This window comes from Chinchilla lanigera, unplaced genomic scaffold, assembly GCF_000276665.1.
Source record: "Chinchilla lanigera isolate Chin_1 unplaced genomic scaffold, ChiLan1.0 scaffold00014, whole genome shotgun sequence".
Taxonomy (NCBI): Eukaryota; Metazoa; Chordata; class Mammalia; order Rodentia; family Chinchillidae; genus Chinchilla; species Chinchilla lanigera.
Genome location: NW_004955415.1, coordinates 28741799 through 28769292, shown reverse-complemented (window position 1 = coordinate 28769292; position 27494 = coordinate 28741799). Strand labels below are relative to the sequence as shown.

General features: G+C 51.6%; 1 long non-coding RNA gene across 6 annotated transcripts; it reads right to left on the bottom strand.

Annotated features, from left to right (window-relative positions):
• Positions 1 to 26066, bottom strand: LOC106148105. Of its 6 annotated transcripts, none has more exons than XR_001233269.1 (6): positions 25823 to 26066; positions 18347 to 18444; positions 10394 to 10473; positions 9085 to 9181; positions 538 to 1604; positions 1 to 390 (listed from the first exon to the last, which is right to left on the bottom strand). It is a non-coding gene; the product is annotated as an uncharacterized LOC106148105 (long non-coding RNA). The 6 variants fall into 6 exon arrangements; XR_001233267.1 differs by lacking the exons at positions 10394 to 10473; positions 18347 to 18444 and adding exons at positions 1707 to 1843; positions 3794 to 4026; XR_001233268.1 differs by lacking the exon at positions 18347 to 18444.
• Between the last annotated feature and the right edge of the window lie 1428 nt (positions 26067 to 27494).

The window sequence follows — 27494 nt, the reverse complement described above, 5'->3', positions numbered from 1 at the left end:
TTATACCCAAATGGTGGGTGGGCCTTGTCTAATCAGTTGATGTCCTTAAGAGGAAAAACAGACCCCTCTCCCCAGCAAGAAGGAATTCTACCAGTGTTCCATCTTTGGGTTTGAACTGTGACTCAAACTGCAACTCCTCACTGGGTTTTCAGTCTGCTGGCCTCCCAGCAGGTTCCCCAGCCTATGCCTGAAGATAAATCTCTCTACACACAGGTTGTTGGTGCTGTCTCTTCGGGGAACTCTGAACGACCCAGGGATGGAGACATTCCACAGGACAGCGAGGGCACCGACGGACCCAGGAGGCTGAATTAGACAAGAGGCCAGCAATGGTGTCATCTGAGAACTGTGGCATCTGTAGTGTCCTGGGGTAAACGCTGAGGTTTTCAGTGGCTGTGGAGGAAAGAAACAGAAAGTACAAATGAGGAAACAAAGTACAAACAAGGAGGGCAAGAAAAGATTCCATCTTCACTGTCCAGCCCCGCATAGATAAAGAAAGCTGAGCTATGCAACTGTATTTCCACCCACAGCCCGGCTGACCTTGCCAACTCCTGGCGTCGCTTTTGTTCCCAGCGCTTGTGTTTGTGCCTTTGTATCCGGACGGTGCAGTGGTGGGACGGTGCGGTGGGATTCGTCAGGCTGGTCTCACCAGGCTTCTACTTTAAGTCGGTTATTCTACCAAGATGCACACGCTAAAAAGTCCGAAGATGGTCAGCACCTGCAGGAGGCCACCACGGGGCCCAGTCCTGAGGCGTTCTGTTGGCCACTGAGTCCCTCCGGAGAGAGCCTGGCACTCCCAGGGTCCAGAGCCTCACAGCAGCCCTGCGGGGCAAAGGAGCGGCTGCTGCCAGGCAGCTCTTCAGGAGCAGAGCGCGGACCTGCACTGTGAGCGCTAAACCGGAGTCTTTTCTTTTTCTGGTCCACACTGCCACCTGCTGGCCACAGTTGTCCGCCCTCCTGGAGCCGAGGCTGTTTCTTCCTCCTAAAATCCCGGTCTGATGCTTTTCTTCCCTTCACGCATGCCGTTACCTGCAGAAACGCTCTTGCTAAGCCAAGTGGTGGAACGCAAGCTCCTCCTGGTGACTTGTGGCCATGAAGAGGAAATGACAGCCAAGAAGCTAAAAGTGATGGGTAACTCTGTGCGCGACAAGTCTCATTGTGATAATTAGTGCCTCTGCTCCTAGTGGTTTGATTGCCCAGTAATTATGGTTTAAGCTGAGCAGGTAATTGTGACAGGTGTGTGTTTGTTTGTGGAGGGGGCCAATGAGGCAGGGGGTGAAGTCTCCCCTTGTCCTTCTGCAGGGGCGCCTCAGTCATTAAGTTTATATATGCAAATAAATGTTTAACAGGGTAATGTCTCCAGATGACAGGCAACAGGTCCAGGAGGAGCAGCGATGTGTCACAAGCAGGGGCAGCTTCAGGGACACCCATCCATGCAGGTGGTCAGGAGGCAGTCAGTGCAGCGGAAGAGCCATTTCAGGGTTTCCAGAACCCGCTAGCCCATTAGCTGTCACACACAGGCACCTACACAGTGCATCACAGGATGGCCGTCCGCGTCTTCCCCTCTTAGCCTTGATTCTACTCTTTGTCACCAGCCTTTTATAAATCTAGGATGGGAATATAAAGGCGGTTGAGGGGCTGGAAGAGGAGAGAAAAGGGAAAGAAGAAAAGAACGTATGCGGTTCGAGGGCACCCATGCCAACCCTCACCTCTGAGGGAAACATCCTAATGACATAGCTCGGTGACATTGGGAGACACAGCACAGACTGTGGGATTCTGATTTATCCCGCCAGGGCACGCAAAATGCACAGGAAGTTTCAGTGGATAGGCAGCTTCTGGGATTCTCCTGGGGACAAACAGCATGCTTAAAACAAAGCATGAGCAGGGGGGTTCAGGGCTGGGTTGTGACCCGTCAAAGATTTTAAGGGGACAATGCACGGGCCCTTGTTTTGGCTGCTGGAACTCTCCTGCCTGCTGATGGGACTGCTAAAGGACCTCGGCCCCTGGGCCCGGCTGATAGAGCCTGGAGCTCCGCACACTCTGTCAAAGGCCACCACCACCTGCTCCAAAAATCCGCACCCGGCCAGAGCCTGGCTTGGTGGCACAGTGGTCCCAGCTACTCCGGAGAATGAGGTGGGAGGGCACCCTGAGCGCGAAAGTTCCACGTCAGCCTGGGCCACACAGCAAGACCCCATCTCCAAAAAACTTGGCCATATCAGGCCTGTGGCCCAAGACTCACTGCAGCAGGACGACAGGGACAGGAGCTGGTGACAGGCTCCAGGATGCGGCTGGCTGGACTCTGACACTGGACTGGTCATGTGCACCGGGCAGCTAAGACAAGCACAACACCCTCCACTCTTTGAAGGTGCCCCTTAAATGTGCAGAGGCCTCAGAGCCCCTCTCAAAATTTCCCATGCTCAGAGGACAGAAGGAATTAATGGCCGTGAGAAAGAAAGAAGCGGCAGGCACACCCTGAACGCATATACAGAAATATCACAGACCTGACCGGTGTGCACATTCGTACATGCTGAGAATTTGGCTAATTTTTTAAAAGGCAGCCGTGCAATGATGCCCCATCTCCCAAGGACTAGTGCACCTTTCTCCCCTGTCACTGCCACTGTTAGCAGAGCGGCCTCTTGCTCTCTGAGCAGGGCAACCCCTCCCCGCCACCACACTGCACCTGTCCATCAGCATCGCCTGGGCTGCGAGGCCCCAGGGCCCCTTGCTCTGCTGGCCAGCTCTCAGGCCGGTTTCAGGCTGGTGTCCCCGGCCCTCACACCTGGACACTGACCCTGCAAGTCAGAGCTCTGACAAAGGGCTCTGGATCATCCCACCATTTTTAAACTCCTAGGGAAACAGAGTGAGCCCACTGTCCAGGGATGCTCTTTGCAAACCTAGCTGTCCAGCTGGGATAGCCGGAAGGGTCTTCAAAGCTTCCAGGGGCTGGATTTGCAGTGTTAGGCAGGGTGGACATATCTTGATGCTCAAACCAAGAAGGTCGCAGACAACGCTGAGCAAACCAGGCCAAGTTGGTCCCTGAGCTGGAGCCCAGCCGGAGACCCTGTGGTGTCGGAACAGGGCTTCTGGAACCCACGTTCTCTCTGGAGCATTCTCGCAGGGAGCAAGTGTGAGCCCCGCAGCCCAGGGCAGGGACCATCAATCTCCCTTTCCTCCTGAGGACCCCAGGGGACTGATCAGTCACCTGTGACTCAGCAGGTCGCATTCTGGGGCTGCTGCTGTTGGCGCCGGGACCACACCTGGCACCTGGTTCCGAGCGTCAGCTCCAGTACCTCCTGACAAATGAGTGCAACAACTGCAGACTTGCTGGGCGTCTGCTGTACCCCCAGGAGATATTTAGATCATCTTTCATTTGAAATCATTGAGATGGAATTCACGCTCCTTTCCACCCTGGCTGCATCAAGGGTCTTTATCTGCCACAACAGCAAAGCCAGGAGACAGCCACTGCCAGCCTGACCCAACCGTCACCTGCTGAGAGTAAGCTGTCACTCAGGCCATCGTGGGCTCTGTCCCCCACCTTGTCCACACCCTAGCTGGCCTCCTCCTTTGGCCCTTTCCTGTGCTGCCCAGCATTCTGGTGTCCAGGGCCTCTGCCAAGGCTCCTCTGCCCTGCCCTTAGGCCGCTGTCCTGTCCTCTCTGCCCCTACACACTGGGCTCCACTGGAACTGGCTAACCCTCCCTGCCCATCCTCCCTGGGTGCTGTCCCCAAGAATCCCCACACCCCATTCCAGGTGCCCCCGTCCTCAGTAGGGCCCTGGGCTGAACGGCAGGTGTCACCTGGCCACGCTGTTCACGGCAGGGGCCTGGGAAGCGCGTACGCACCGCAAAGGATTCTGGGTAGCCTCGGGACTTAGACAAAGCACAGTGATTTTTCTGAGCATAGCTCATAGGCTTCCTCCAGATGTGGCTTGCGCTGATAAGGTGCAGAACTTTGAAAACTGATTTTTAAGAAAATGTAGAGCAGCTCCCCTTGATCGGTGGGGATATCTTCCAGAATCCCTAGTGGGCATCTGAAACACAGAGCCTGTCATTTAACGCCATTGCACTTAACAAACACGCAGTACCCAGGGTGGGGGTGACTTTTACAGCAGCACTTCTTTTGCCACAATTTCACAAAGAGATTTGTTCTCACTGTAGATCTCAGCACCCTTGGCTAGTTTCTTTTCTTTCTTTCCTTCTTCCTTCTTTATTAAGTCAAGAATCTTCACCTTTCAGAAGTGATTCCTGACATCTCTTTGGCCTATCGCAGCACCGGCACCCCTGCTGCGGGTCAGGGTCATTACTCAGTCAAGTGAGGGCTCCTGAGACAGAGGGTCCGGTGTCAAGTGACTCCCAGGCAGCGGGTGTAGACTGTGGATACGCTGGCCTGGGGACGGTTCAGGTCCTTGGAGGGACCGAGCAGGATGGCTGCGGACTCCACCACCCTGCTCAGAGCGGCCCCTTGCTGCTTACAACTTCTGAATCCTGTGTCTTCAGCCAGGGAATTGAAAGCTGCAGACCAGAGGGCTGTGTAAAGTGACCAGGCCAGGTGGACTGGCGACCTGACTCTCTCCTGACTCATTACTGCTATTTCCTGAGTGCTACTTCTGAGTCCTGTGCCCATCAGTTTGTATGCTGTGGGGTGACCAGCTGCTGCAGGCTGCTCTGAGCCTCCCATGGATGGAAAGGCCACCCAGGGCCAGCTCCATGTCCTCGGGATGCCAGCGGGGGGACGGGGCAGGCTGGGGGGTTCAGCCACTGTGATGGACAGTGTGACATTTCTGCAGATATTCCTTCCACTCACCCACCCACCCAGGTCACCCTGGAGCCGCCTTGCATGGGTCATGGCCTGCCTCAGTGGTCTGAGTTAACAATTATTCCACGTTGAAGGTGCTGCAGTTACTCAAACTTTGTCTTCCTCCAAGGGAGATAACAGTACATAACATTAACCAAAGCAGCCATTTGTAAGGTGTTTGGCATAGGCTGACTTCCAGCCGTGTGGGCTGTAAGAGAGAAGGACAGTACATAAGATGCTCAGAGTCTCCCTGGCCACCTCCTGGGACACTCTCCCCAGGTTCCCACCAAACCACAGCTGCCCCGGTGGGCAGCAGCCTTTCTCTCCCTGCGTCTCTGTCCCCAGGAGCTCCCGAGATCCCAGCAGGCCAAGGGCACGGGCCACGCGGTCACAGCTGCCTCCTGCCGTCCCCTCCATCTCCTTTGTGGCATCATCCATTTTCCTGCCTCGGTGTCAGTGTCTTGACGTGGCCGCCCTGGGGCCAAGCTCCCCAGCTCTGTATCTGGGGATGCAGCAAACACAGGAGGCAGAGTGTTGGGAGACAAAGCAGGGATGTTCAAGTGAGGGACGGTCACAAAGCCAAGTCCTGTGGCACTGGGAAGCAGGTAGAGTGCTCTCCCAGGCTGACCCTGCAGGGCCGGAGCCAGGTGTTGATGGCCTGGCGTTTGCGCCTTGGGGCCTGCAGGAGAGGTCTGGGACAGTCACCCCACAGGACAAGGCAGTCACCCTGCAGGACAAGGCCAGGGCCCAGCGTGTCCACTGCATCTTGCCTCTGGCCCTCAGTCCTGAAGTCCAGTTGAGCCTTCTGTGGCTGCTGGTCACTGGGGCTGGTAGAAGAGGGCAGGCAGCCTGAGCACGGCCTCCCTCTTTCACTCCCAGCCACTACCCACACCCCCGAGTCAGGAGGTGATCTCTCCTCTCCGCGGGCCAAATTGAAGCTCCAACCCTTGCAGCAGCCCACAGCTCCCTAGAAAGAACCCTTTGCCACCGGATTTAAAAAGCAACTGGTCCCTGCCAGTCGTTCCAGCTTTGGGGGCGAGCCTGGAAGGGGTGACCAAGCTCCCTAGGAAAAGACGTCACACAGGATGGCATTGCACACAGGCCAGGTCACCCCATCACGGTCGGGATGGTGGAGAAGGACTGACTCACCTCTGCCAGGGTGATCAGAGGGGCTCCCTTCCGCCACCTGGGGACGACCCCCGCTTCCTGCACACAGTGCAGTGATAGCACTTTTAAAAGATACAGTGAGTCAGTTGGGCGTGGCGATGCACACTTGTCATGCCAGAACTCAGGAGACTGAGGCAGGAGGATCAGCAGGAGTTTGAGGCCAGCCTGAGCTACATAGCAAGATCCTGTCTCAAAAATCCAATGATCATCACCATTCACCATCTTACTTTCCACCCCGTGGCATCCTGGATCACAGGCGGAGCCCTAGCAAGAGCGAGGGCCCCTTCTATCCTCAGTGGGATCTGACCTCCACCCCGGCACAGCAGCTCCTGGCCTCCCCCACTGTCCCCGATGCTCCTGAGGTAACCCTGGCCCCTGGGCGTCCCATGAGAGTCCGGTCGCTCCTGTAGGCTCTGGGGGAAAAGTCCCTGTCCCCAGGTAAAAGAACCAAATCCTGGGACACGCCTTCCTGCCTTGTCGGCGACACATAATTCTACACTCTGTCCAGCAGAGGGCGCCAGAGAGGAGCCGGCCGCGCCCCTGGCCCGTGTGCAAGCCGCGGGCTGCACTGCCTTTCCTGCTCAGCTCTTCCGGGATCCACCCGGACACAGCCTCCTCCACGCGGACGGAGCGGGGAACAGGCCCTGCAACAGCTGCTGCTCAGAAACAGCCAGGCATGGCAGCACCTGCCTGTAATCCCAGTACTCTAGGAGGCTGAGACAGGAGGGTCACAAGATCAAGCCCAAGCTGGGCAATTTAGTGACTTAGTGAGACCCTGCCTCAAAATTAAAAAAATAAAAATAAAAAGGACTTAGCACAAAGACACTGGGTTCAGTCCCCTGGACCACACACACACACACACACACACACACACACACAGAAAGGGAGGTTATAGTATTCCTGTTTCTAATATAAAAATGACTATTTTTAAATAGAAAGAAGTTGTGTTGACTAGTATTAGGGAAGATAACAAAATGGAAAAATCTATAAAATTTTAAAGGCCATATTACAAAGACATCACTAGAAGTTTGATTGCCTGAAGTCACACCCGTTTCACAATCTAACCTTACCTTTGTCTTTGAAGGATTTTTAATAACAAACTGAATTGCTTTTTCTTTTTCTTTCAGGTTTCTTGGGAAATAAAGGACTGATGCCTCAGCCGCCAGGCGGCTCCAGAGACCCAGGACCGATGGGGAGGCGGACAGATGGAGGGGCCCGAGCTCCGGACAGCTCTGCGGGCTTGGCCCGCGCCAGGCAGCTGGGTGGAACCCGCGGCAGGGTCCTGAGACGCAGGGCGCGAGCGGTGTGCCGGGCAGGAGGTAACGACAAGGACAAATTCCTTCCTGCCCTGTGCTGTCTGCGCCCTCAGCAACCTTGCTGTCGCCCACCACGGAGGCAAGGACCGTCCGCTTCCCTGTCACTGGCTTTCATGCTGACCTCTCCAGAGCGTCCAGGAGATCTTTCCCTCTCAGGCCTCGAGTCCTACACTACATCCCCAGCCTAGAAAAGCGAAGATCACAGACCGGGCAGGCGCCTGACCATCCGTGTCCCTGAAGAGCTCTGTCCCAGGACGCGGAGGGTTGACTTGCTTTCCGGGAGCAGGGTGCACACTCCACCTCTTTGCTGCGCCCGGCTGACCGCGGCCTCCAGCTCCCAAGCACACGGTGACAGTCACCAAGGGGCCTCAAGCTGCCGGGTGAAAACTCGCTCCTACGCGCTGAGCACCTACTCCTGCGCGGGGCAGGTTGAGAAAATGGGCCTGGACATCCAAAGTGCCACGAGTTCCTTGTGCGCTGGAAACACACACACACAGGTAGGGGTCGCTGTACACAGGTAGGGGTCGCTGTTCCTTCCCCGGGCAAAGGGAGCTGCTCCTAACAGGAGATCAAGAGCTGGCACCCACGAACGCGCGGGTTCTCTCTTTGCGTCCTTCGGGCTTTGAGCCTTTCCATCCCACTTGTTTGCTGGCATGAACCATTAAAAAGCTTGTAAACCGTTTTTAAGAGTTAAGGCAGTTTTTATTCCCTCCATTCCCAAATCTTTTTATTTATTTATATTTTCTCAGTACAAGACTGAACCCAGAACCCCCATGCTGAGCTACTGCCCCAGCTCTTTTTAGATTTTTTTTTAATTTTTGGGACAGGGTCTAAGTCACTACGTTGCCCAGGCTAGGCTAGAACTTGCCGTCTTCCTGCCTCAGCTTTCCTGAGTGCTGGGGTTACAGGCCTGGACCACTGCACTTCTCAAATCTTATAAGGTATAGCTCATTCCTTTCTAGATAAGACTCTGTGGCTTAAACATATTAGGGCTTTATTCTCTCATGGAAAAGAAGTCAAGAAGTCATGTCTCTGCGGCCACTCTGGCAGCTTCAAGGACTCAGACTGCATCTGTCTGTCTTCTTCTCTGTCCTCATGGTCACAAGGTGGCTGCAGGAGCTCCAGAGAGGTTGTCCATACTCTAGATCTGACTCAGAGAAAGGAAGGCACAAAGAGTAACAGGTCCCATCCCTCCAGGGGAGTCAGCCTTCCTAAAAGAGAGTATGATAAAAGCCCTAGCAACTCCCTCAGACATGTCACAGGCCATGCCTGGCTGCAAGAGAAGCTGTCAAACATCATCTTCTAAGCAGGCATCTGCTTCTTGGAACAAACTCAGTGTTCCAGGACAGAAAGGAAGTGCAGCTGTACTTCATTGCTAGGTCTGTGGGTCTGGCCCCAGCCTTCCAGCCCAAGGAGTGTGGGGACTCCTGGAGGATTCTGGGAAGCAAGGCAAAGGGATGTGGGCAAGAGGGTGAAGATGGAGGAGGTGCTGGAGAGCCAGGAGGGTGTGAGCAGTGGGGTCGCTGGGAAACAGGCAGCGGGGCATAGCTTTAGCTAGCACTGTCCCTGAGGCGTGGAAGAGTAACGGACGCTTTGTGGAGATAAACAGTGACGTCGGCAGTGCGTCATCAGCACTGCGTCATCAGAGGTGCGTCATCAGCAGTTTCATGTCATTATTTTTCCAGATGCTGCACAATATCTCAGTAAGAGAGAAATTATCTTCCTGTAAAGCTATCCTGAAGTACTTTGAGCTTTGCATCACTGTGACACTAATGTAGCATTTTAAAACTGAGTATTTTAGACTCTCTTACCTTCAAGCCATGTGCAACTGACTTTGGAGATGTTGTCGTCCCTCCTACGTTAGCGCTGAGTCACTTCTCAGTGGTCAAACATCAGGATTTGGAACACCTGGGTTTCAGAGATATTTTATCAGTTGCTGCAGACACTGGGGCAGAGCATTTAACACAGGGCCCGAGCAGTCGCAGAGCTGCTTTGGCTGCCCACATCGTGGATGTGCAGACCTGCAGGGTTTATGGTTGAGCTGCAGGAGTTTCCTTTTATAAAGAGACACAGAAGTGGTGTGATCTAGTTTATAGTCACCAGCAGTCAACGTCAAAAGGCTGGCGCTGTCGCGAGAGACGGCGTGGCAGGGTCAGCGCCCAGGCCGTGAAGCCCTTGGGGGACTCTGGGGACCGAGCCATCAGGACAAGCCCCTCTTCGTTGGCTTGTGGAGAAGAATCGAAATTCAGTCTGCCCCGAGATGCTACCTGCCCACCCCTGACCTTGGTGGGACTTAGACACCTTAAATTCTGCCAAGAGAAATTATAGCTTCACTTTCAAGCAAACTCTCCTGTGAAAAAATGTGATTCCACTTCTAAAAGGCAGATGCTGGAAACAGGTGTCAATGCAGACAGCACTCCTTCCCTTCCTTTCCTACAAGGATTCTGTTCCTAAACAGAATTCCCCTCTGGAGGGCTGCATGGCTCTCGGAGACAGGAAACTGTCCAAGAGCCCTGTGATTCGTGTGACGCTCCAGGCTCAACGGGGTTGAGGTCAGATACAAGAAATAGAAAGGTAGCACGGAGACAAGGAAATCCTAACTAAATTTTTAAGAAGACTGCAACTTCCAGAACCCAGTGGAAGTGACCCCAGGTGACCCACATCTGCCTCCCTGGGTTCCACTGAGGCTCCTTTCCTTCCAGGCCTCTCCCACCCAAACTTCCTCAGGAATGCTGAACTGTATAAATAGAGAATGTCAAGAGCAGGACCCTGATCCTAAGACACACGAACAGGTTGAGAGGGTACTATGAATGTTTGAATGCATAATTACCTATTGAAAAATCAAACTGGACTCACACCCATAAAATGCGTCAGTGCCCTTCCAGAGTGGTCCACCCTTTCCCAGGGTTTCCACCACCCCGAGAGAAGCAGAAATGATCCCCATTCTAGAAAATAAGTGACTGTCTCAAGGGCCTGCACTGTTTGAGTATGTACTTAAATTTCCGCCTAATAAAGCCTTCCCCGCATGTCTTATTGACTGACCCTGAGAACTCTTTCTCCCTGATACGATCCAGTGAGCCTGCAATCTTACCCTATGGGTAGGTGGATTAGGTTCCTTACCTCAGCCTTGGGATGCTCCTTGGAGCCTGTCCATGCCCCTTGATTTTCTCTGTCACTTGCTGTGCCAGGCTCCTGGGACTCTATGGGGCAGGGAGAAGGTTGTCCCTTTATTCTGTCTCACGGTAAGATTTTTTTTTTTTGTCTTTTTGAGACAGGGTTTTGCTATGCAGTTCAGGCTGACCTTGAGCTCACTTTGTAGCCCAGGCTGGCCTCGAACTCACAAAGATCCTCCTGCCTCAGCCTCCTGAGTGCTGGGATTACAGGAATGCTCCACCACACCCAGCCTAACGCAGTAAGATTTGACTTGTCAAAGAGGACAAGTGCTTGCTGTCATAGCAACCATCTCTGACACCAGAGCCCACACCAGTGATGCTTTGGTGACATCTGGTTGTGGTAAATATCCCTGCTACTGGGCTCATCCCTTCTGTGATACACTTGTTACATGGTGTTTGTTTGTAGGGTGTACTGGGGATGAACCCAGGGCCTTCACATTTTGAGACAGGGTCTCACTAAGTCACTAAATTGCCCAGATTGGACTAGAACTTACCACCCTCCTGCCTCAGCCTCCCAGAATGCTGAGATTGCAGGTCTACACAGTATTCCCAGCTTGTAAAGCATTCTTAACAGACATCACCTCCTCTGCCCAAGTTATAACCAGTAGCTTCTCCTGGCCACATGTAAAGGAGAAACTTTGCAGTGTAGGGAAGTGTCCCGCTCATGACGGTCAATGGTTTTCATTCACTCTGTGGGGAAGCAGCTTAGTTTTGAGGTAGGATAGCAAAAACAGACAGGGAAAGAGAAGACAAGGAAAACCGGAGTTTTAAAACTGTAACTTTTAAGAAAAACCGCAGCTTCAGGACACAAGAGTCACTCAAGTTCTTTTCACTTCAGCGAACCTGCAATTTACTTCCAGGCTGTGGTGGACTGAGACCCGCTTCAGCCCCTCGGAAACTCCCAGTGTCACCCGCAGGCCCAGAGGGTGCCAAGCTGAGGTCAGGAAGCCTCCCCATCGCGCCTGGAAGACACTGTGCAGTTCGCTGCTCCTGCTGCAGAGAAGGAGTTTCCAAGACCGGTCAGCAAGAGGCTCAGGAAGGGGTTCTTCGGCAGAAACTGAAAAGTCCACATGCCAAGAAATAGAGTGCTGGCCCCTAAGGGAGCACAGTGAGTTCATTTTTGGAATGCGAAATGTTTATGCTTCTCTTGAGGGGGTGGGAAGCCGGGAAAATGCAGCCCCCCACCAGGAGGACACTGATCCATCTTACAGGCTTGGGTCCAGTCCTTTTTTATTTTAGGTACGTAATGTAAACATTCTTTGGATTCTTGCACCCTATCCTTTACCTTAGGTCAGGCTCCTACTCTTTACTTCCTTAAGTAAGCCAGGTTATAGAGCGGAACATTCTGGAGGAATTTCAGGTGGGAGGGATCTGGAAGGAAAGGAGCCTCAGTGGACCCCAGGGAGGCTGATGTGGGTCACCTGGGGCCGCTCGGACCCTACCAGGTCCCGGAAGTTGCAGCCTTTTTAAAAGTACACTTTTAGTTGTGATTTCCTGTCTCTTTCCTGCCTGTCTTTAGCTTCTTCTGTCCTACCTTGCTAGGACCCTGTCTGGCCAAAGCTTAGGTTGGGCGCTAGGACCTCTTGTCCACTTGCCCACTGCCAATATTAAATGTTTCTCTTTGACAGTGAGTTTCTGACCAAATGTCTGTTTCTGATCCGTGAACTGCTGCAAATTGTAAATCCTGAAATCGTGGATCCGGATTGATGCTGTGCTGAAGGGCCTCTCCCAGCCACGCACGGGGACCACCTCGTGTCCTACACAGCGGTGCCAGGGGAGGGGACCCGGTGAGAGTGACTGGTGTTCCCCCAGACACAACTTGTAAGGACAAAGCATGCGCTGTTGGGAGCAGAGCGCTGGCTCTGCCTCATTTCCGGTCACATTCCCACCAGAGTCCTGTGTGCAGGGCGTCTACTGCCTCAGAGCAGGGCCCTTCAGCTTTCCTGCAGTCTCTGCGATCCTCCAAACAGCTCCCTCCCACCATAGCAGCACAACCTGATAAAGATTGGGGTGCTCACTGTGTTAAGGTAGCCCCCAAACAAGTCCCTAAATCCTCTCCTTTCCACCAGATGGCTGCCCCTAAACCCTGCCTCTGTGGAATTCGGACCGATGTCTGCGTGGAGGATTATGTTTATCCCAAGCTGAAGGCGGCTTCTCTCTACATCACTGCAAAGCTGGCAGATAAACCTGCCCGGGGACCAGGTCCCGCCAGACATCTGGGCAGCAGTGCGTCTCCTGTCTTTGGAAGCCCAGACTCAGCCAGCCTTTAGAAGCTTTGTGGTGGCCGGTGGCCATGGAGGAGGCCTGTAACCCCAGTGCTCCCAGAGGCTGAGGCAGGAGGTTTGCAAATTAGAGCCCACTGTGGGAATTTAGCAATTAGCAAGACCCTGTCTCAGAATAAAATTTTAAAAGCAGCCATGGATGTAGCTCAGTGTGAAGGACGTGGGTTCAGTCCGCAGTACAAGAAAGCAAGCTGAGCTGTGGTCCCCAGCACAGGTGAGGAGCGCCTGGCCACCCTGCTCAGATGGCCTGCGAGAGGGGAGCCAAACCTGAGGGCACAGTGATCGCAGTCTCTCGTTGCCCCTCGGCCCCCCAGTCCCTGCCGGTCCACCTTGGTCACCCCTTGACTGCTCACCTTTCCCTTCTCTCTGCCCAATGCCTCAGGGCAGCCAGGAAGGGGCAGGCACATAATGTCCTGACCTGGGCTCCAGGGAGGACCGGGCTAAGATGGGTCTGAGAAAGCCAGTGGCCCTGAACTGGCAACAGACTCGGGAAGCTGATACACCTGAAGGGCTTGGATGTCCCACTCTGTCCAGTGGCTTCAGGACAGAGACCTTGCAGGTGCCCCGGATATCCCCAGTGTCCTGACCTCAGCAAGCGCAGAGATGGAGCACAGGACCCCTTGGGCGGACTCGTAGGGCCAGGTGGTTTTCAGAATCGGAACTGAACTGGATATAATACCACCTCTGGCGGAGTCAGGCTGCACTCTAATCATAGAGAGTAAACTGAGGCATCAAGCATGGAACATGAGTTTGTCCCAAGCCCATGGCATCTTTTGACTCTCAGAATACTTAGGGCTTCAGAAAAAGGACTGGGGACGACAGGACGTTCATCCAGCGAATGAGGACACTTCCAGGCTCTGTCATGGCTAACTCTGGACTCTGAAGGACTCATGGAGGTGGAAGTCCATGACACACGATGCGGTGTTTGCAGGATTCTGCTCTTCTCTAAGTGCTTCCTTGCACCCTGGTCACTTTGGCCCCACTGATAAATCCTGAAAGGTAGGAGCTGTGTTTCAGCCTAGATGTTGCATTGGGCCAGGCTCTCTCTCTCTTCCTGGGGGAAAACAGCCCACACTGGTATGTGAAGAGCTGACCTGGCTTTCCTTCCTCAAAAACGCAAGAGTAGCCGCTGCTTTGGGCCCAGCTGGATCCAGGGGCTTGGCAAATCGCTCAGGAATCTCTATCATTGATCTTCTACATCTTTTTCTCATCTTTTTCCTTCTTTGCTTGTGCCACTTGTAGCCTAACTTTCTCTACATGGAAACTCAAGGCCAATAAGAGTCCATGGAGCCAGTGCCAGGGAGAGACCGCTTCCCTGTTCTGCCACTTCAAAACCCCATCAGCTGCTCTTGTTGGCCAGAGTGGTGAGGACGGAACTCCATGGCCAAGGGCATGTGCTGGCTCCTCGGCCAGCGCTGAGCTCCCATTCCCCACCAGAGCAAGTGCTTTCAGACAGTTCTGGTGAGGTGGGAGCTGAGCAGCCTCTGGGGAGGGGTGGCTACCTGTACTTCTACCCTCTGCTCCACAATTTCCCTTCTCGGGAGCCATCGCTCCAATAGGAGCCGATTGTGTATTCGAGAGGTTGTTTATCACAGCACTACTCATGGTAACAAAATATTGTAAGAAAGGCAAAGATCTATGGTCAGTGGGCTAGCTAATAAGCTTTGGCACATCTTTGTGACAAAGTCACTAAAGAAGGAAAGAATTACCCTCAGGAGGCTGAGGCAGAAGGATCATTGTGAGTTTGAGGCCAGCCCTGAGCTACACAGTGAGCTCAAAGACAGCCTGAACTGCATAGTGAGACCTTGTCTCAAAAAGACCAAAAAAAAAAAAAAATGAAGTAAAGAATTACGACGGTCAATTTGGTATGTCAACTTGATGGGTTATAAGGTGCCTGATATTTGGTTCAGAATGAACACATCATCCTGCGATCTCTGCAGGGGTGGATTTGGATGGTATTAACACTCAAATCAGAGACCGGGTAAAGCAAATTGCCTTCCCCAACATGGGTGGGCCTCATACAATCAGTTGAAGGCCCTCGTAGAACTTAGAAGCTGACCCTGCCCAAAGTAAGATAGAATTCTTCCTGCCTGACACTGCTTTTGAGCTGACACCCTGGCCTCTTCCTGCCTTTAAACTCAAACTCAACACCAGCTCTTTCTGCTTGTCAAGCTGCTGCCTTCAGACCGGATCTGCAGAGGTTGGGGCTTAGCAGACTGTGTAAGCCCAGGAGCCAGTGTCCTAGCAGAATCTGCCTCTACCTGCCTATATCCCACAAAATCTGACTCTCCAAAAACCACTGCAGAAATATACATGCCCAGTGCTTTGGAGTGAGGTCCAGGACACTCCCCAGAGACCAGCCAGGGGGCGGGTGTGTGTGCAGCCTTCACCAAGCAGCAGATACACCACCACATGCACCACTTCACACATTTTTCTAAATGGAAGGATGAATAAGAAAAAATGCACCTGCGGGAGAGGGTAAAGAAGAAAGTAGAGGGTCACAGGTGAAAGCTACACTTCTTTTGCTACACCTTTTTTTATAAATTTGAGTTTGGAATCTCGTAAGTATTTTTAAATGCTTGTGAAAAAATAATGTGAGATAGTTCCCCTATAATTTTCTATATTAAAATCAGGAAACCTGGCCTGGTAAACATGTGTGAGTCACCTCCAATTGGAGGTCATCTGGGAGCAAGAAAGATGTTGCATTTTCTAGGAAAACTGGATAGCCCAAGGAGGGGACAGAACCTTTGATACCAGGACCGTGCAAGAAAAGAGCAGCTCCGTGGTGGCTGTGTCCCCTGTGCAGGTCTCCAGGATGCACTTGGTACCACTTCCTGAACAATGAATGCACCGATCAACCAGCCCGCCTAGGGGTGGCTCAATCCAGAAAAGGGAAATGACTCCGATTGGTACAAATCTATGCTAGAGATTGAAAGTTTGCCGATTTTAGGTAGCAGATGGGACAAAGCAGGCAAAGCTGTGGCCTGAATTAGCCTGTGAGATGGTAAAAGTCTGAAAAGGAGAAAGGTGTACACATCCAGAAGCGTTTGGCTGAGGTCTGAGGCAGAACCTATGCATCAGAACATGGATTTGTCAGAACCCACTCTGTATTTTTGGAGCAGGGCAAGCTCAGGAGCCCACACTGCCAGCTTCATGCTGCATCTTTGAGATACTGAGCCACTTTAAGCTCTTCCCACAGTTAACCTGCTTTGTGTCCAGCTGTTCAAGCCCATTGTATACTTCCAAATCTTGAGGCTGCAAGGGATTAACCTAATGTGTGCAGGAATCCATCATTCTGTGTAACTAACTATTTTACAAGACATGGCTGGAGCACCCAGTGCCCCATGCACAGACCCGGTGTGGTGGGGCATTCTGGGTGGGAGGCAGTGGCTCATGTGCACGGGGCGTCCCATCATGCTCATCCATGGCAGAGCATGGCAGGGGCAGTCTGCAGCCTCAAGGGCCTAGAACATGGCATCCAGCCCTCGCAGGCCCTCATACCTTCTGGTCACTGTGCACCAAGGAAAAACATGTCAGACTTGCTGGGGTGCTGCTGGAGGGAGTCACCTCTGTGTTTTGTGACTGTCCACTGCTCCCCAGACATGCAAACGTTACTCATGGAGGACCGACAAGAGCTACAAAGGGTCCTTGTTGACCAGGCTGAACCCAGCACAGGACCAGCAGCACCTTCCAGGGAATCCTCGAGGAGAGACTCTTGGGGGACCCTGTCTGTCAGGTATTCCATTCCCTCACCCTTTGAATAGGATCCCCCTGAGCAATGTCCCCAGGCAATGTCGACCCTCTCCCTCCTCTTTCCTCATTAAGCCCTGGTATTGGCTCTCTCGCCTTCTGTATCATACTTCCCCTCCTCCCCATGGTCCTCTCTGCATAAACTGCTTATGCTCAAACTTTCTTAGTTGCTTGGAACACAGTTGAAAAGAGCCCAGGAGTCTCACAAAGCCCTGAGTTCAGCAGCTCATGCGAGAGAATCCATCCTAGTTACTTCCCTCCATGCTGGGAGAAAATACCCAACACCCACAAGTTAAGGAAGGAGGAGTTTATTTTTGGCTCCTGATTTAGTCCATGGTTGGCTGCTCTAGGGCAGGAAGGTATGGCAGAGGGGCATGGTGGGGGAGAGCAGCTCACGGCATGGGGCACAGGAAGCAGAGAGAGAAGGGAGGATCCAGGAAAGGAGAAAGAACTTTCCAAGTCACATCCACAGTGATCACCTGGTCCAACCAGGCCTTACCTCCTAACAGCAAGTCACCCCCATAACCTAGTCACCTTCCAAAGGCCCTGCCTACGATCCAGTGAGGATTAGGGGGACATCTAGATAGAAACCACAACAGAATGGCTATGTATGGCTTTGAGTCAGGGGCTCAGGTCTGCAGCAGCATGTGAACAGCAGCATGTTCAGGAACCACTAAAGCACCATGAAAGCACAGCTGGGGATGCCCACAGGTAGGCAGCTGGAGGAGGATCATCCATATCCACTCCCAAGGTGGGCAGGTACCACGCAACATCCAGAGGGCCTGGAGAAAAGAGCAATTTCTTCTCTTTCTTTCTCTCTCGCTCTCTCTTTCTCACCTGGAACAGAAAAACACCCTTCTTCTCCTTCCCCTGGACATCAGAACTTCAAACTCCAAGAATGACACCAATAGCCCTAGTTCGAAAGTCCCAGATAGCCTGTCAGAGAGTCACATTTTCACTTCCCCGGTCTGAGGCTCGGGCTTGAACGGGGCCACACTGCGGCTCCCAGCCACCCACTGGCAGAGGATCTACAGTGGGACTCATCCTCCACAAGCAGGAGCTCCAACTCCCCTTGCCGCCCCCTTCCGGATCTCTATCTCCCTTGTTCTGTGCTCTCTAGAGGGCTGGTGCGACAAGGACTTGAACCGGAGCCATGGAGGTGGGAAGAATGCAGCCGTGAGGAACTCAGAGACCGGATCCTGCGCAAACAGAGGCCCAGCATCCATAAGACTATGTGTAGGACTGAGATGAGATCCTCATGTAGGCCGGCCACTGCAGCTTCCCACCAGGCCCTGTCCTCAGTGCGGATGCGGCTGTCCTGAGGTCACCTTCCAGGTCAAGGCCAAGCTGGCAACCGGTCTTCCCAGATCCCAACCCAGACCTGTGCATGATCACTGGGTCCCAGGGCTTCCCAAGCTCTCCATAACTGCCCAGTGCTTTCCTCACATTACGATTTCCCCCGCGTGCTGTGTGAGATCGTTTTATCCAAAATTCAGAGTTTTGAAGGGAGGTCTAGGAAATTGGTCCCAGCTTTCCTCACCCCATTGTGTCCCAAGCCCCAGATAAACAGTTCCTTGGCCCCAGAGTCTCTTTGATCACTAGGCCTCTCCTCCTCCATGCTCACCCTCCCTCCCAAACCCTGTGAGGCCGGACTCCGCTGGGGTAATCTGTGCACCCGCCTGCCACACAGACGCTTGGCTGGATTCAGAAATGCCTGCATTATTCCGGACCACCCAGCTGATATTTTATTTTCAATATGAATGCCCAGGCCATACAATGGCCTCGTTGTACAGCACCCTCAGGCTGTGGCAAAGCCTGGCCATAATCTCCTGGTCATAAAAGGCCGGCAGAGCTCAGGTTATCCTTACCACTTTTGTGAGCAGTTGCCAAATCCTTTGGGAAGCCGGTGCAGTCTGCAGCAGTGTCTTCAGCCACTGCCTCCCCAGAGCCATTCATGGGGATTTCCCTGCGTGCAACACACACAGGTGGTGACTGCCCATGCCAGCGCATCCATGTGCTGAGACGACCCGAATGCTCAACCCGACACTGGGACCCCTTTCCCTTCCTCCCAGCCTCCTTTCCCACTCCCACCGCCCCTGGCTCTTGAAAGGAGTTTGTGCTCTGCTGCACCCTTAGAAATACAGGCGGGCTTGGGAAGATAAAGCCCCGGGGCCAAAGAAAACCCTGCAGCATGAGCCGCAAGGCATGGGCCTCTATGTACCCCGGGGGAGCAAGAGGAGATGCTTGAGCTGTGAATAGCAAAACTCACTCTGGCTATTTGTTTTTTCCATTGCTAAAAATGCCTCTGCTGCTTCTGAAGTGTTGCTGACAATCCAGTTTTTAGGCACTGAGAAAGAAGCAGTTTTGAAGAATTGTCTATGGGCACCTTGATTTTCAGTGCCGGGTGGAGCAGGAGTGTCAATGCCACACAGGAGCTTGTGCAAGGAAGCAGAGTGCAAGGTCAGGATCTGAATTTAACAAGATCTCTAGGTGGCCAGAGTTTGAGACATTACATATTCCAGAGAGAGTGAGAGAGAGACAGAGACAGAGACAGAGAGAGGTAGAGACAGAAGAAAGAGAGAGAGAGAGAATGGGCTACTTTATATCAACCACCTTGAAAACAGATGGGGCTGTTTCCCAGGATTTGGGGCAGATTCCAGCATTCCAGGATTCCCTTAAAGAGCTGGATCTGGAAGCCGCGTGGACACGGCTCTGCAGGAAGGCATCTAGCAGAGTGCAGGGTGAGGTTGGAGCATGTGGTTTGGTATGTTCTTGGCAAGGGGCCCAGGGGGCACAGGCAAAGTCACAGGTGACGAACATCACATCATTGGGAGCCGCCCAGGACCGCCCGCTCATGGGTCCCGGCAGGCAACAGCTTCATCAGTCCTCATAAATCTCAATCACAGACTATGAAAACGCTGCTATTTAGGATGTTTCCTTTTGGTAAAAGTATTTCAGTTCCTTCTGCTTTTAGACCTGTTTTTCCATCACACACACACACACACACACACACACACACACACACACACACACACACGCATGCTCAGAAGCCACAGCCTCTCTGATCTTGGTGCTCCCAGGGTCAGCTCTTCTGGGCTGCTGAGCTGCCCTCACCAGCTCTGTCTGGAACAGGGGTTCTCTGCTGGGGAGACCTCACCCCCAGGAGACATCTCTCAGATGCTGAGGACAAAACTATCCATTTAAAATTACCCCTGGCAATCTTTTCTCCAAAAAGAGTCAGCACCAGGAGGCCAAGAGCTTGCTGAGGGGCCAAGAAGCATGCTGTTCCCTCCAACCAAGCAGTCCTGCTGCAGTCCTCTCCTCTCTGGATGGGAGTGGGCCGGAGGACCCAGCACTGCCAAATTCTCCCCCACCAAGCACAGACCACCCTCTGCCCTCACTTCTGATCCAACCAAACGCTGGACTGAAAACACAGGGGAAAAACTGCTTCTGAACCAAATGCCTACAGACTTTTCCTTGTTAATGTTCCCTAAATAACGCAGTAGAGCAGCTATGAAACTAGCACTTGATTGCAGCAGCCTGGTAGTAATTCAGAGGAGTAGCTTGCACGGCAGGAGCTGTTTTCTTTGGCCCGGGGCTTTATCTTCCCAAGCCTGCCTGTCTTTCTAAGGGTGCAGCAGAGCGCAAACTCTTCGCAGATATCTTGTCCATTTATAGCAGGGGTGGAGTAGTCCTGGATTTTGGCATCTGTGGGCTTCCTGGAGCCTCCCCCCGGGAGTAGAGAGACAACCATGATGTGTACAGAGGGCTGTTCAAGCAGGTGGAGCCATCTGCTTCGACAAAGTCCCTGTGTTTCCAATCACCTCCGTGCAGCATTTGGGTCAGGAAATATGTTCATAGGTGACTTCAACATGCACTGAAGTCGGGCATGGTGCTGCAAGCCTGTAAGCCAGCACTCTGGAAGGCTGAGGCAGGAGGATTCCAAGTTACTTCAGAACCTAATGAGACCTTATTCATATTAAATAATAATTTAAAAAGCTGGGGATGTAGCTCAGTGGGATGGCCCTGGGGTCAATCCTCCCCACTCCAAAAAATTTTTTTTAAAAAAAGTAAATCACAAGTTGTTCTGAAAGTGCTTTGAGAAATAGAGTTATAGATTTATTTTCCTTCTTTTCAGTATTTCTTCTCTCAGATCTCTAAAGAGAAGATTCCAGAAAGAAGCCTCAGGGCTCATTTCTGTGGCTATTAGAGGGGTGGTAGCCGGTTCAAAGCCTTCCTACCACAAACTGAAGCTCAGTCAGATTTTCTGCAGTTCATTTGACCATTGTTAATAATAAAACCAGGTACCTTGGACCCTCACTTGGTGGCACTTGGAATCCAAGTTTTATCCCTGTGGACAGTTTGGGTTAGGTTAGCTAGAAACTGTCAAACTGCCGTTGGGTATTCCATCAGTACCTGCGGTGTAACTCAATGTTCCTTTTCTTTTGCTTATTTTATTTGTTTTTTAGTTTTCGAGTTATGGAAAAACTGAGTAAATAGTGTAAGCTCCCACATAGCCCTTTCCTGGAGCATAGTGTCACTGGCGTCTCACAGGAACATGGTACCACGGCTATAACCACTGAGCCGCACTGACGCTTGGTGATTAAATGCACCACAGTCTGTGGCGGAGTCAGAGTTCTTTCATTTTTAACCTAATGCTTTCTCTGTCCCAGGATTCCATCCGGAGCTCTGTATTACATGGTGTCTCTTTGTGACCCTCTTGACTCTCAGAGTTTTTCAGATTTGCCTCATTTTTTATGCCTGTCATCACCCTGACGGTACTGGTCAGGTGGACTTTGGGTTGCTTCTGGCATTGGGAACTGCCTGGTGTTTTCCTCATGACTAGAAGGGTTGGGGAGGAGGCCAGCAAAGACAAAGTACCCTTCACATGCAGGGTGCCTGTGATGGACAGGAGGATGACTGCCAATGTTGACCTCGATCACCTGTATTTAATGTACTTTAGATTTATAAATTTGAAGTAATGTTGCCCTGCCCAGAGGTTCTCCCCATTCAGCTGCAGCCATTAGGCACTGTGAGTAGAAAAAACATTTTCACTCATAATCCAGTGGGGTTGTTATCCAGTATCTGTGGTTGTAGATAGTATAAGTTGTCATGCCAGGTGGCAGGGATGGGGGCAAATGACAACTCCCACATGCCTTGGTTTCCCTTTCTGTACTATCAGATTACAACAATACTGCTTTCTACCTCCTAGGATTTTTATTGAGATTCAAGTGAGTTTGATGTGTACAGGATCCTGAGAATAATGTAGAAAAGTCTTCCCAAATGTACCTGTGATTATCACCAAGTTTTCTGTGGGAAAGCACAATGGCGTGACTGACATTTTTATGTACCACTCTGGAATCTACAAACAGTGAGACCAGAGAAGAAGCTGTCATAGAAACCTGGCAGAGGAACGGGCATGCCGGCCAGGGGATGCCCATGATATGATGAGGTGTGCGACAGAGGGAGAAGAGACAAGGGGAACACCTGTGCTTGTTTTGAACCACCAGGCACCAGGAGAAGGTTGGAGAAGATAAGGTTTTGGTTTGGTGATCTTGAAACTGAGCTTTCAACAGGGACTTGGACACAGGAAGTTTCCTTGCAAAATGATGCCAGGAAACTGACTTCAGAGCCACACACAACAGGGTTATGGGTGCCATTTTCCAGCTAGGCAATCTCAAGACACGTCAGTTATCTCTGAGAGAGCTTCCTCGTTTGTAAAACCAGTAACATCAGGTCCTTCTTGTGGAAGTTCCCACCAAGTATTTTATGAAATGATGCAAATGAGGTGGCTCATGCAGGGAGAAAGCCCAGTAACTGTGGGCTCCCACTATTGCTGCTGTTAAAAAGAGATTTTGCCACTATCCTTGTAAGGAAAAAAGAGTTTCATTAGAAGCCAAAGTCCTATCTCTCACTCTTCTCCTAGTTACTTCTAGGTGCAGAATTTTGAGGAAGAAAACCCAAAATAGGCCTAATGCATGATTATCTCCATGGCTACAGAATCAATATTATAAAAGAAGCGACATTTAATCTTAATTCAGTCTTCTCATCTCCAGAATCAGAATTCAGTCATTATAGCTTTAGAATCTCCCACTCCTTTCAATAAATAAACTATGGGATAATGTTTTCACAGAACTATAAGCCATACCACCATCACTCAATCATGCTGCATCTTCAGACCATATCTCTATCATTTTTAGTTTTTCCTCTACAGTTTTAAATCAGTGACTCTCAGTCTGAGACAGTGCATCTTTGTGTGTGTGATATACACATGCTAGAGAAAGAGGGAGGGAAGGCAGGAAGAATAAGGTGTGTCAGTCATCTGCTATTACGATCCTGCTGCATAACAAGCAATCAGAAACCTGGTTCTTTAAATCAAGAAGCATTTATTTAGTGCATGCATCTGTGCTCACTGATGTAGGCTTTCCTAGGCTGCACAGATCTGCTTTCACCGAAGCCCATTCACAGTTGGCTCTTGGCTGATGTGGTTGACCGAGGCTTGGCTAGAATGGCTAGGGCAGTTGGACTTGGTGTCACATGCCTCATCCTCCTGCAGGCTGGCTCCTGCCTTGACCTCCTAGAGTTCTGGGATAAAATATGTGCACCACCACACCTAGCCCCATCAGGTTCTTAGTTTCAAACAACAAGTGCTAGCCAGGATTAAGGTGTTCATCACAAGAAGCCAGAGGTGCAGCCAGAGGCAGGACGCACAAAGCTGATGTGCACCAGAACCTGTCTTAACATGCACTGTGCCACCCTTCCCCTCTGTGCCTATAATGTGGCCATCCCAGTCCTGTCTGGTCTGCAGGTTGCAGGAGGGCGCAGGAGTGTACCAGCCCCTCCGCTGTGATCTTCAGTGACACAGGGGGCAGCAAGCCACCCTGTTCCATGTGACAACCCCTTCACCTTCCACCTGGCTTCCCCAAAGGTGACTTTCTGACAAAACGTGAGTTTCATCCTGAGGGAGGTGAGGAGTCAGGCTGGAAGCTTAGGACAGCCTCCCATGGGGCCACCCCAGGGTCAGCAAAGTGCTGGGACTGAGATGGTGGGACCAGGGCAGGGAGGCTTCCGGATGTGGCAGATAATACCCCAGAGCAAACGAGCCAGCAGTAGATGGCCCCCAGGGTACGCGCCATCTGTGCTTCTGAAAGAAACCAGCTTTAACCAGTTTTCTTGAAACAATGACTTTCTGTGATGGAAAAGTGTGATGAATGTTTAACTTTTATACCTTTACAATGTAAAAGACACATTGCCATGAATCCCCTTCAAAATCCTTCCTCACTTTGAACACATTTATCCCATGGTTCTTGCCACTTTCTGAAGCAGTTCTGGAAGTGGTCTTTCCTGAGTGTCTTTAGTTGCACTGCTGTGGCTTCCCCCATGTCCTGAATCCATTCAAAATATTTACCTTCTGTGGTAATTTTGACTCTGGGGAAGAGTGAGAAGTCACTCAGTGCCAGGTCTGGTGGATATGGTGGAGGAAGACACAGCCTCATGTTACAGCCCTGCCTTTTCCTTTGGATGGCACTTGACAGCAGCATTCACTGTATTTTTGTTCATATCTCATAAAGACATTCACAAAAGAGGACTCCAGAGCTGCTTCAGAAGGTGGCAAGAAGCGTGGGATATGTGTGCTCGGAGGGGATTAGTGATGATGTGTCTTTTATTGTAATAAAAGTTTTAAAATGTAAACACACAGTATTTTTGATCACCCTTTGTATACTTTTCCCTCTTTGGGTGTGGGGCATGGCCATAAAAAATATTTTATTTCCCTCTTCCCTGTAAGCAAATTAACAGAGCAAGACAGCCAACCGCTGGCAGCTGCTTATATCCAGCCCAGACCTAGGAAGGGTGGGGTGGGAGTGAGGACAGGGGTGACCTGGAAGGTGTGGCTGCTGTCAGCTCTCAGGAGTCAAGGTGGCTGGGCTTCCCCCTGCTAAAGAAAACCACAAAGGTGGACATTTGCACAGAATCTAATTCTTAAAGTTTGGTAATGTGTTCATGTCATCCGTTACCGAAACGTACATTTTCTATATGTAGGCTTCCCCTCTCAACAGGCAGAGGGACAGCACATAGAGAAGAGTTTATGTCTTAAGTAAAATGCAAGAATACAGGCTTCTTGTAGAAGCCAAGAAAATGCCTGCTTCCCTCGGCCTACGTGGGCCGGGCAGGTTGTTCAGGGCAGCTGAGCTTCTCACACAGAGCAGCACAGGCCAGGCTAACGGGGCACGTCAGAGGCTGAACTCCAGCTCTCAGCCCACCAGTCAGCAGCTTCTGCAGTAGCTAATAAGGAAAACCTAACCCTGACCACACTGTCCTCACAAAAACGGCACTCCTTGGCAGTGGCACTTTCTCACATTTCTTTTTGTATTTGATTTGCAAGGCATAAATAAAAAAGTGCTTCCTGACAGGTGGACTTTCACCTCCCTGACAAAGTAGAAACATTTCCCATGCGCTGCTAGGCTCCGTACTTCATGAGTCCTTTGCCTTTAAGAACCTCCTTTATCTCGTTCCTTTGGGCCACAAGACTACTTCGCTGAGAAAACTTGGCAGAAAGTTATATTTAGAAAATGTGGAGCCAAGCAAATTCCCATATCAGCTGCCCTGAAACCCATGACCCCACGGAGCGAGAGCCTGGATGCTGCTATTTCTGCCTGCCCTTGGGAAGACTTTGTATTAAAAAACACATAATTGGGCACTCCTGGCTCAGATACCCAAGAGAAGTTTATAGGCAGCAACTTAAAAGGGCATAATGAATACCTCTTTGTAATAATCGCAGTTGCCTGATTTTACTGTTACCTTAATTGCCAGAAGGTTAAAAAAAAGTTTTTATGCTTAGTAGAAAAAAAGGAGTTTTCTCCTTTTCCTTGCCAAGCCCACCTAGGACAGGAGTTCGCTTCTTAACCCCTTCTCCCTACATCCCCCTGTTCCTACACAGACAAAACCACGCTTTATGTTTTCAGCTTACAGGAAAAGGTATTTGGTGGGCTTGTACTTGGGTAATGGGTTTGTCTACCTCAAGGCAAGATGAGGGACAAGGGTGATGGCATCTTTCAGGAACTCGCAGATCTTTGAGCCAAGTGAGGTCAGCCAGGGGCTGGGATCCAGAATCCCTGTGTGGACTCCAAGAAGAGCTGGACACTCAGCTCACAGGGGGAGAGCCCCTGCCTCCCGCCTGTACAGGTTCTCTGGATTGAATTGTGCCTCCCTGTTTCTAGGTTGATGTCCTAACCTCCCAAACCCCATAATGTAACCTTCTTAGGAGATATTTTACTCTGTATTCTGTGGCTAATACAAATTCCAGAAGCTGGCTGACTCCAAGACAAGAACTTTCCTAAACTCACAGTTTAGAGGCTGGAAGTCCGAGATCGAGAGGTTCCATCAACTCAGCCCCTCAGGGGTGGAGCTTTGGTGTCGTCTCATCATGGCAGGTGGCATCGCAGCGGGAATGTGTGGAAGAAAGAGAGGTCACAGGGCAGGGTGAGAGGCCGACAGCAGGGAAGGGCAGCTCTTGCTGTTTTGTAACTACTCACTGCAGGGAGACCCAGCTCAGGCACTGGGAGGACTACGTGAACCCGTGCCAGGTCAGCACCCAGCATTTCCCTCTGGGCTCCACCCCTTAAAGATTCACCACTTCCCAGCCTACCCTGCTGGGAACCAGGCTTCCTGCCCCAGAACTCAGAGGACACACTCAACCCACATCCAGTCACCACTGGCATCAAGGCCTCAGAGAGAGGTGAGGAGGGTGAAGTGAGGACATGTGGGTGGCCCTGAGGTGACAGCTGTCCTTCGGAGAACAGAAAAGGAGGGCACAGACCCTGGGAAGTATGGCCACATGAAAACACAGGAAGAAGGAACCATCAGCAAGCCAAGGGCCGAGGCCCTCCAAGGAAGCCAACACCGAAACACTTCAATCTCAGGCCTGAGATCTGCGAGAAGTTAGCATCTGTCACTTAAGCCACTGGGTTAAAGACACTCTAGCAAATTCCCACAGGGGCTGCATCTGCTTTGGCTCTGCCACCCCAGCCACTGCACCCCATCCTCCCCCAGTGTCTAGACTACGACCGTGCTGACTCACAGCTCTGCTCCTGTGGGGTTGCTATGGCTTCTCAGCTCCTCCAGTCAACCTGCTTTGCAGGTGCTGGTCAGGTCCCCCACCTTGTTCTAGGTCTGCAGCCAGGAGGTCATAGGACATACTTGGAAGCCACCTACAGCTGCTCACCTTAGTGTACCACTGTGGGAAGGGCCCCCAATTAGAACAGGGTGCGTGGGTGCACATGTATGCATCCTTGTATGTGTGTGCATGCATGGAAAGCATGTTTAGATGTGGCCCATGGCTGCACTCACATGTTCAAAGATCAGCTTATCCCAGAAATTACAAAGCAACTTCTAGTGACAATGAGGTGGGGCAGCGCGACAGGGTTAGAGATACTTGGGGAATGGAAATCTTTTGCGATATGGTGGCAGCCATAGTTTCATGGACATATTTATCCTCTCAAAATTCACAAAGTGGTGCCCTTTACAACATGCATGCTGTTGGGGGTAGTAACTGGGGGCCTGCTCAGGGGAGGATTTTAAAAGTTTGGCTTCTGGACATTTGATACCCTTGGGGTATGACCAGGAAACAAGGAGGCTTAGACCAACTTTCAGAGACAGCTTGAGGACTTCCCCGGCTCAGCTGGGCCTTGAGTGTGTGGTTTCTCCACCTTCTCAGTCTGGTAAACAGTGTTGTCAGTGGCAGGGCCAGGGGAAATGCCCACACCAGCCCTGTTCCCTGCGTGAGCCACAGAGGCAAGGGTGGGAATTGAGCAACTGTGAAGAGGAAGTCTGGGCTGGTTGCAGGGGTTGTTGCTGTAAGAGTGACGCTGCGCCTCAGATTCAGGGCACAGAGAAAGCGCCCTCTGGTCAGGTCTTATTCCCGGGCCTCCTACTTTGCTCAGGAACTGAATTATCTTTTGATTCGAATGCAAACGCAGCTCAGTTTCTGCCTTGGAGCAGGCTGTGCTAGGGCTGCCA